The sequence below is a fragment of the Pinus tabuliformis genome, chromosome 8 (assembly GCF_031772625.1).
Source record: "Pinus tabuliformis cultivar Carrire ecotype Pingquan chromosome 8, CPIR1, whole genome shotgun sequence".
Lineage (NCBI taxonomy): Eukaryota > Viridiplantae > Streptophyta > Pinopsida > Pinales > Pinaceae > Pinus > Pinus tabuliformis.
The window spans coordinates 1,679,000,667-1,679,010,124 of record NC_142294.1 but is presented as its reverse complement, the minus strand read 5'-3'; the positions used below and the strand labels follow the sequence as shown (position 1 = coordinate 1,679,010,124).

Here is a 9,458-nt window from a genome sequence, read left to right as displayed (position 1 = left end):
TTCCAGTTGGAGATTTCTTGGATCTCTTACTCATCCTTGGGCGAATTCAGAGAGGCAAGTGTCATAGGAGAAGTTTCTAGAAGATTCCATGAGCATCTAGTTAGCAAACTATCTCGGACATTTGTCCACCCTCGCTCATCACACCCTACAGAAGGCCTCATTAGTATGCATCGTACCTGGTTAGTGTAGAAGTCAGTATGCATCACACCCTGACAGTGGAGCAGTCAGTATGGTCTAGTTTAGGCCAATTCTGGATGGTTTTTCAGGTGGAACTTTTGGGGAATGATGTAATCAGTTGACCATGATCTTTTAGGGTATGAAACAACTCTTTTAGGGGTTAAAAAGCCCTAGTTTATCGACATATAAGATTGGGGCTGAAGTTCCCAAATACATGTCTATAACAAATATGATAAATAATAGTAAAGAAAAACAGTTATCTTTTGTGATGTTCATTAAATTTCTAAAAGGGACTAAACATTATTCATAAATCTCAATATAATTTAGTTGAGATTTATCTTATTTCTGGATTTAACAAGATTCAAAAGGGATCAAATCTTTATTCATTCTAAAATACCTTTTGATTTTCTGAACGCTTAGTATATTTTGAATTAAGATAAATAATATAATATTATTTTAGAAATTAATATATTTATATTTTTGTATGAGAAAAATTTGATAGTTAGAAGGATAAATAAAATTCAAAACATAAAATGACAAATATTTAAAAATTTCAACAGTTAAAACAAACTTTCATTATTTTTTTTATATTTTATTTTTATGCTAAACTTAATTAATGTTATAAATTTTACATATTTATTAATTTGTTAATAAGATGAATGCTTTCTAGCCGTGAGGCTCATTCTACAGCCCATTAGTTCATCTATCCATGCCACTTAAAAATAAACTTAGAACTTAAAAATTATGTTATAAATAAAAAATAATGTAAAATATAATTAAAAAAATTAATGTGTTATAACGTATTTAGAAGTAAAAGAAATGTGTAAATCAGATGTTTAAATCTTATACTTTTAAAAAATATTTCAACAAGAGATTTAAGTAAATTATTTGAAGATCTATGTTAACTAATTTATCTTGATATCAACTTCATATATATCTATATATAGAAAACATATTAAGTTTTTATTGTTAAAATTTTTACTTGGTCCTATATTAAAAAATACAATTTAAGCAATGAAAAATGACATTGAATTTTACACTCTAAAAAGTAAGCATTAAATTGATAAGAGAGGCAAAATCATTTACAAGAACAATGATGCTTGAGCCATTCAAGGTTGTAGCAAATACTAATATGGCAAAGGCCATGCTGAGAGTGGAATCTATTAGCAAAAGTAGATAAATGGGGCATGCCTCCATTGCATAATGCATGAAGTTGAGGGTTGGGAGAAATAGTTAAGGGTGAAGTGAATGGAGATAGAACAATAGGTTGATTTGAGCTTTAAAACTTGCATTCCGCTTGAAACCACTCCCTTTTTCTGAAACACTCTTTTTTTCTCTACTGGTCTATACCTTGCGCTGAACTGGACGATTGTACACTTAAAAGCTATTGACCAATGGAACTCAAGGAATTTTTTGTCAATTTTGGGTAGTGGGTCACCTGCAAGAAAAAGTAGTACTAAGCAACTTTAGTCTCCTGCCTAACTTAAAATTGAAAAAATAATTTAATCACCAAACTTTGATTGAAAAACTTATCACAAAAAATAGGAAAATGTACCACATAAAGAAATCTCTTCGAGAGAAGCCCTACCCTATTCTGGAGAAAGGAGAGGGGAATAAGCCTCCACTTTAACCCTCCATTCTTGCTTGGTCGTAGATTCGTTAAAGGTGTAATTTGTAAGTTGTCCTTCCCATTTTGTCCAGTAATCTCTAAACCATGCTAGAAGCTATAGAATGTGTTTGTGCACAATCCATCATTGTTGTTCACTTTTGGCCAGTCCGAGAAACAATTTAACCTATTATATGTATTTTTTTAACTATTAATCATAGCTCACTTTTGGCCACTTCGAAACAAAGGAAGAAATATTGGGCTACTATTTTCATATATGCATAAAACCTAATTATTCTTGTGTTTTCTTTTAATTACAAGAATATTAAAAATACAAAGCCTAAAGTCTAGCCCATGATCAGGAATAGAGAAGGAGAGTCGAATTCCATATGCCTCAATAACATCATTGTCCTCTTTCTTATGCACGATACAAACACTACAAATCCTTAAGCTCTGTTTCCTAGCCTTTGAAAATCCATGGCGTAGCAACCCCACGGGGAAGAGGAGCTTTGAACTTGCTCCCTCAGCACATCAAATGTAGGGAAAATCCCATATAGATCCTGGCAATGCACAGAAAAAGGTATTAGTGAGTATACTACACTGGATATGTGGTTAAAAAAATTTCAATATAAATACCTAGATAGCATGGATCATGAACGATGAAGCAGAAGCCAATATCACAACAAGAAATCATCATCATTTGGTTTGGGGGAGGCGAAGAGAGCAAGCATAGAGTCAGAGGCGATCTTCTTAGCAAGAAGAAGAATAAATTTTGGTTAGTGGTCTCCACAACCGAACAAGGAGAGGGCAATCAAAGAGGAGCCAGTCGCATCCGACCTCACTTTGTAGCATCGCCACGCCAGTTGGATGGAAACGACCGCCCATGTCCTCCACCCAGAATAGTAATACCTCAAGATGGAAACTTTGTCTAAATGTACCTGGTGGCCAACTATCAACATTGATATCACCTCTGCATTACTAAAATCCCATTCAACCAATCATACAACATTATTATTCTTTAATAAAGCCCACTAACCCAACCATACAACATTATTATTCTTTAACAAAACCCACTAATGCAACCATACAACATTATTATTCTCTAACAATTTTGTAATAAATGTTCTATCTAATTCTCAGTAGAACTAGGACCAGCTCATCTCGAACCTAAATACACAGGTGCTTGCATTTGTTTGAAGAAATATTGGCATTGCCAAAACCTTGATCCTCTCCTCATGATGGAATTGGCTACAACTATACTCATCATTAGTAGGTTTCTTTTTACTATTTTTGTTAGGGGTGACATTGCTCTGGAAGCCTTCACCATGTATGAAAACTGTGCGTGGGAAGCATGTTCTAATAACAGGAGGATCCAATGGTATTGGCCTTGCTATTTTTAAAGAGGCTCTCTCTCAAGGAGCTTTTGTTACTCTGATAGCCAGAAGCTCTGCCAAATTGGAGAAGGCCATAGACAAGTTCGTCGATAATAAAACTATCAGTGCTAATAGAATATTCACAAAGGTACATGGATATGTTTTTCTCATTGCCCTTTCGTCGATAATAGAACTATCAGTGCTAATAGAATATTCACAAAGGTACATGGATATGTTTGTCTCATTGTCTTTTATTATTATTATTGAAGCACCTTAGCTGAATATTTTTAGAATTTGTAATCTAGTCAAGTTTTAGCTTTTTGCAGACAACCGATGTGAGTGACTATGAAATTCTTTCGGATGCAATACAACAATATTTTCAATGGAGACCTAATGATGTTTTGTTTGAAATGCTAGGTGGGTGAGAATTGGATTTATAGATGAAATTCCCATCAAAGATTTTCATGAGACAATTAACACAAATCTATCAAGGATGGTAAACACTCTGCATGTTGCTCTTCACTTGATGAAGCATCGCACAGACCAAGGCCATGCCCGACCACCCATGTCTGTTGTTCTTGTCAGTTCTTTGGCTGGTCTGGTATGATTCATGAAATTGGTTTTCCGATTATAGATGGTTTTTATTTTTTGTGATCAGAGTTTTAGGTTAAAGTTTGTTTATTGTTATTTTTGTTAAATCTATTTATATATTAAAAATATATTTTTATAAAAAAAATTCACAATCTTGAAATTATATTGTCACATTCCAATAAAAATCTATTTCAATGGATTCACTCTTTTATGTGTTTTTCAATATGCGTAATATGGGGCCCCTATTTATTCTGCAACTAAATATGGCATGAAAGGGCTTGTTGAGTCCCTTAGACTTGAATTAATGCCTTAAATGGGACGACACACAATTGTAGCAGCGTCTGGATTTTTGGGGTGTTCCACTTCACTGCCTTTTCTACCATGATACTGGTCACCTTATGGCGCACTTTCCATGAAGGAGGGGAGTACGTCGCATGGCTCACAAGCGACATATATGTGATATAAAAGGGAAAGCTAGCAGTCCACCTGATATCTAGATGATTGGACGTGGCAGGACACATCATTTGGATATGGCTATGAGTCCTACATGTAATCCTCATTTCAACCCTACTTCTCCTGTTGTTGATTCATATCCATTGATCTATGTTGAGTCTGTACCTATTTTGGTTCAGTCCTCCTCATGGACATCCAAGGATTCTGGCACCTTAGATGCTCGAGAGACTTCCCTACCTATATCGGACACGATCCCTCTTCTAACATGCCCCAAATCGACCCCTACTCTTTCTATGCCAACTCATATGTCACCTCTTGACGTCCCTTCCACATCTCATTTTTCATATATCCCTTCTCCTATTACACACCGCCATCACTCTCCCAGTTTTTCCATCCATAGATTGACCTATTTCGCCCATTTCACACACTGTCTCTCCTACTAACTCGGTAGACAACAACCTAGAATTTCTCTTAAAAAGAAAGACATTGGAATTACATATGCTTATCCACAAGCCACCTGGATCCATGTCCCCTCTCATTAGCCCTTTATCGACTGGAAATATTATTATCCATCGAAAAAAGAAATGGGATAGTCAAAATTTTAGGGGGTGTCCCCGGAATATCCCTTTTGAGTCTTTCAATCCTCACTCCTTAACAAATGTCACCATTGCGTTGTATTCCTTGCCCCAGGCCCTTAGAGGCAAAAATCCTATAACCAGACCTTCATGAATTACATTATGTCCATGAACATTTAGGGACTAGGGTCGTCCCACAAATTTTGGCCCTAAAGGAGCTATTCTTCATGGCTCACCCTTTCATCATTCCACTGCAAGAGACTATGCATCTAACACACTAGGTGATCAAATATTTTTAGGAAGATGCTCCCTGACTGGTATATGGTGGCTACTAATGCTGATGGCCTTTCAGGGGCTTAGTTTCTTTATGGGATCCTCGATGGGTAAGGATGATGGCATTCTCATGTTTTGCTGATATTCTATTAGCTGGATATATTAGAGCTTTACTGGGGTGTATCCATATAATGAACATATAAGCCTCATATAGGGATAGAGACTCTTTTTGGTGGAAATTAGTGGCAACACAGAGGTTAGAGATTACCACACGAATCATGGTAGGGGATATAAACTGTACTACTGGTTTGGATGAGGTGTGGGGTTGGAACAGAAGAATAGATCCTGTTAGTGCCCAAATAAAAGATATCATCATTGACTATAACTTCATTGACATCTGACCATGCAAGATTGCGCCAACCTGGGACAATGGGAGATTAGGTAATGATTATGTTGCTAAAATATTAGATCGTTTTCTATTTCAGGAACATGTTGTTGAGAGACTTGGATTGGTCCAATCTGACATTGTGGATAATTACATATCTAACCACCGGCCCATTATTCTCAGCTAGCACTAGGGGGATATTAGGTTTGGGATGCCATTTAAATTCAATCGAGCGTGGTTGGAGGACCCCAATTTTGGCAAGCTGGTGCAGGACACTTGGGAAAAGCCTATATCATATTCCTCTTCTCCCATGATGTGTATGCTGGAAAATCTTCCGGCCACTAAGAAGGTGGTTAAAATATGGGAGCGAATGCGGATTTCCCAACAAAAAATAGAACTGAATTGGATAACATTGGCTCTATATTCTCTCCAAACACTTTTTTTAATGCATGAACTCTTAGTGGAGGTTTGGGCCGAAATTCATTCACTTGAGAATAAGAGAAAATTAGTACTCAAATGTCCTAATTGTTCCATTAAACTCGAACTTTCTTATAAAAGCAAAAAATCAGAAATGTTATCAAAGAATTATTTTGAAAAGTGAGGAGTAAATACTAGTTTAACCATTATTTTCCTAAAAGGAAAATATATTACAAAACTGGAAGGGCTTATCTCCTAATAAAATTACTTTTTCAACATTTGCCCATTTACGGGCAAAGAATCTTTCCTATCGGACAAGTCTTGTGAAAGAAACGTTGATGGTCCGATTTTTCCAATAATTTGAAAAGGGCCAAGACATAGCCTTTGGAATTTGATATGCCTACCCTTTTCCTCACGTGCCTCATCCAATTTTAGGACTAAGTCACCTACTTCAAAGGATTTTTTATTGGCAGAAGTTGTATCAAAAGAAGCTTTGACTATTTGTTGGTGATGTAAGTGGGTCACTTTAGCCTTTTCTCTTTCTTCTTCAAGTTTGAGGATTTGAAATTGTCTAGCCTGGAGAGAAGATGAAGGGTTTTCGTTGATAGGGCAAGAGATGGTATTGCTACATTTGTGGGAAGAACAACTTATTTTCCATAAACTAAAGCAAAAGGAGAAGAACCAATATAGGCTTTATGAGTAATCTTGTCTACCCATAGAGCAAATGTCAATGATGTTAGGTCCCTATAATACTAGTCATTACCGCATTACTATTCTAGTTGTATCCCTTATTAATATTGTTGTGCCCCTGTTGTCCTCATATTGTTAATACTGTGCCCCATATAATCCCTCTATTGTTATTTTTGTGCCTTTATATTATTATTTTTAGTTCGGCTGGGTTATATTGTGACTCCTTAGACTCCTATATATAGAAAGGAGGTTTTGTCATTTGAATCATCAAAGAATCATTCATTTTTGTAATATAAAGGAGGTTTCCCCCTCGAAGAAGTTGAATTCTAAGGCATTGATCTATCTTTTCTATCTTTTTGTGAGCTGGTTTCATAACATTTGGTATCAGAGCTTTGAATTCTAGGATTTCGCTGCTCCAAACAGGTCGTCGTGGCATTTGCGCTATACCTATTTTTCTATTACATTTCAGATTCTAAAAAAAACCCATTTGGGCCGAAATCATTCTAAACTGCAAATATGAATTTTAGAGCTTTTCACGCTATATTTGTGGAGATATGATCTGAGGAAGTTGGCATTTTTGCAAACTCCCGAATTACATTCCAAACAGGTGACCTAGGGAAAATATTCATAACTTTTGTTTTGAGCATCAGATTGAAATTTCGTAAGAAGTTATAGAAAGAATGCATAATGTAGATTCCTTTGTATATTTTTCAGATCCTAAGGTCGAAACAGTGACACGTGACACTTCCTACAAGTTCGCTCTTCTTAAAAGGTCTATAATCAGGTCATCTTGGGAGCTTATGCATAACTCTGCCTTGGAGAATCTAAATTCGATAAGACTGGTGGCATCAGAAAGAGGACACAGAGGGCTACTGTAGTCGCAATTTCAGAACTGGATGATCCGAAATTACAGAGATACATCAGAGGCAATATCAAGCTCCTACAAAGTTAAAAAAGGTGTGTAGATTTTTTTTAATTCTTGCTTAAGCTTGCTTTGAAAAATTATTTTAAAGGAATTCAAAGGGCATAGTAGAGAATTATTATCAGTAACTGATGCCCCAAGGAAAGAAAATGCAAACACCTAGTAAACAACCTGAAAGCTCTAGCATGAATTATGAAGAATAGGATGAAATGCAACATGATATATCAAAATTACGAGACCAAGTGCAACAAATGTCACTCACACAAAAAGTAACAGAATCTAAGATGGATGGTTTAAAGAAAGATGTAGAAGCTAAGATGAATGATGTGGAAGCTAAGATGGACGATTTGAAGATAGATTTGAAGACAGGCATGGCAGATTTGAAGACAAATTTGACAAATTTTCTACAAGAAATACTTACTAATGGTGAAAGGGTAGTAAAGGAAACTCATGATGAGAACAAAAGAAATGTTAATCATGATTTCATAGACTCTAATGTTGGATCGAAGACCCACCATATTCCAAAAATTGATATGAGGAAGTTTGATGGCAAGGATCCCATAACATGGATATTACAGATGGAGCAATTTTTTGATCTCAATAACGTGAAAAACACACAAAAGGTGTGTATTGCAACTTTATATTTGGAACCAAATCAGTTTGTATGGTATCAATGGCTTTGCTTTCATAAACGAATTATCACTTGGGCAATTTTTACGGAAGAATTGATAACACATTATGAGGATACAAAAAGTAACACTTTTTTTAGCCAATTGATAAGTCTCAAATAAAAGGTTTCAATAATGGACCACATTGAGGAGTTCCAAAAATTGAACATAAGGGTAAAAAATATTCCAGAGTAGCATAGGATTGATGTGTTCATAGGGACTTTAAAGGATAATATCCAACATGATGTTCGCCTTTGGGACATGATTCATTAGAGAAGGCATTTACGTTAGAAAGCAAAATGGAAAGCAAAATTATGGCAACCAGGAAGCATACCACCCACAACTATAAAGATGGAAGTGTTGTTGCCCCTAGTCTTCCACAACCTATAAGGTTGACACCACAACAATTGGAAGAAAAAAGAGCAAAAGGGCTTTGTTACAGTTGTGATAGAAAATACACTTAAGGTCATAAGTGTATCGAGAAGAAATTATTATACATAGATTGTGAAGAGGAGGAAGAAGAAGAGCAAGAAAGGTCAAAATAAGAGGATATACTCCAAGAACAAAGCCTAGATAAAGAAGAAATGAATCCAACCATATCTTGTAATGCATTGGCTAGAATTACCACTCCTCAAAACATCAAGATAGAAGGACAAATCAAGAAGAAAAAGGTAATAGTGTTGATTGATTGAGGAAGTACCCACAATTTTATTCATTGTAAGATAGCAAAAGAATTGAATTGCTTCCTATATCCAGCACCAGAGTGTCAAGTGATGGTTGCAAATGGAGGAACAATAAATTGCTCTGGAAAGTGCCATAATATCAAACTATCCATGGGAGAATATGTATTGACTAGCCCAATGCTTTCCATTCCAATGGGAGTTGTTGATGTTGTATTAGGAGTCCAATGGCTACAGTCCTTGGGTATAATAGCTTTTAATTTTCAAGAGATTTTCATGAAATTTTCTATGGAATGAAAGGAAGTTGAATTAAGGGGTATTGTAGGAAAACAGGAAAGATAATCAGCTCTAACAGTATGACAAAGCTTCTAAAAAAGGAACAAAGAGGTGTAATTGCACAATTATGTTCGCTAAATGTTTCCACATTGAAATCATTTATTTCTCCAGATCTCCAAAAAGTCTTGGACAATCATTCCAAGGTATTTGATACTCCCAAAGGTCTCCCACCTATTCGTGATCATGATCATGCTACTCATCTGATTCCAGGAAGTGTTCCTCCAAACATCAGGCCGTACAGATATCCCTATGCCCAAAAGAGTGAAATTGAACGTATGGTTGCAAAAATGCTAGAGGCTAGTATAATTCAAC

At 35.7% G+C, this 9,458-nt stretch overlaps 1 pseudogene; it reads left to right on the top strand.

Moving 5' to 3' along the window:
* Positions 1-3,021: 3,021 nt before the first annotated feature.
* The window catches only part of LOC149242665 (3-dehydrosphinganine reductase TSC10A-like), a 26,237-nt pseudogene continuing 19,800 nt past the window's right edge, over positions 3,022-9,458 (top strand).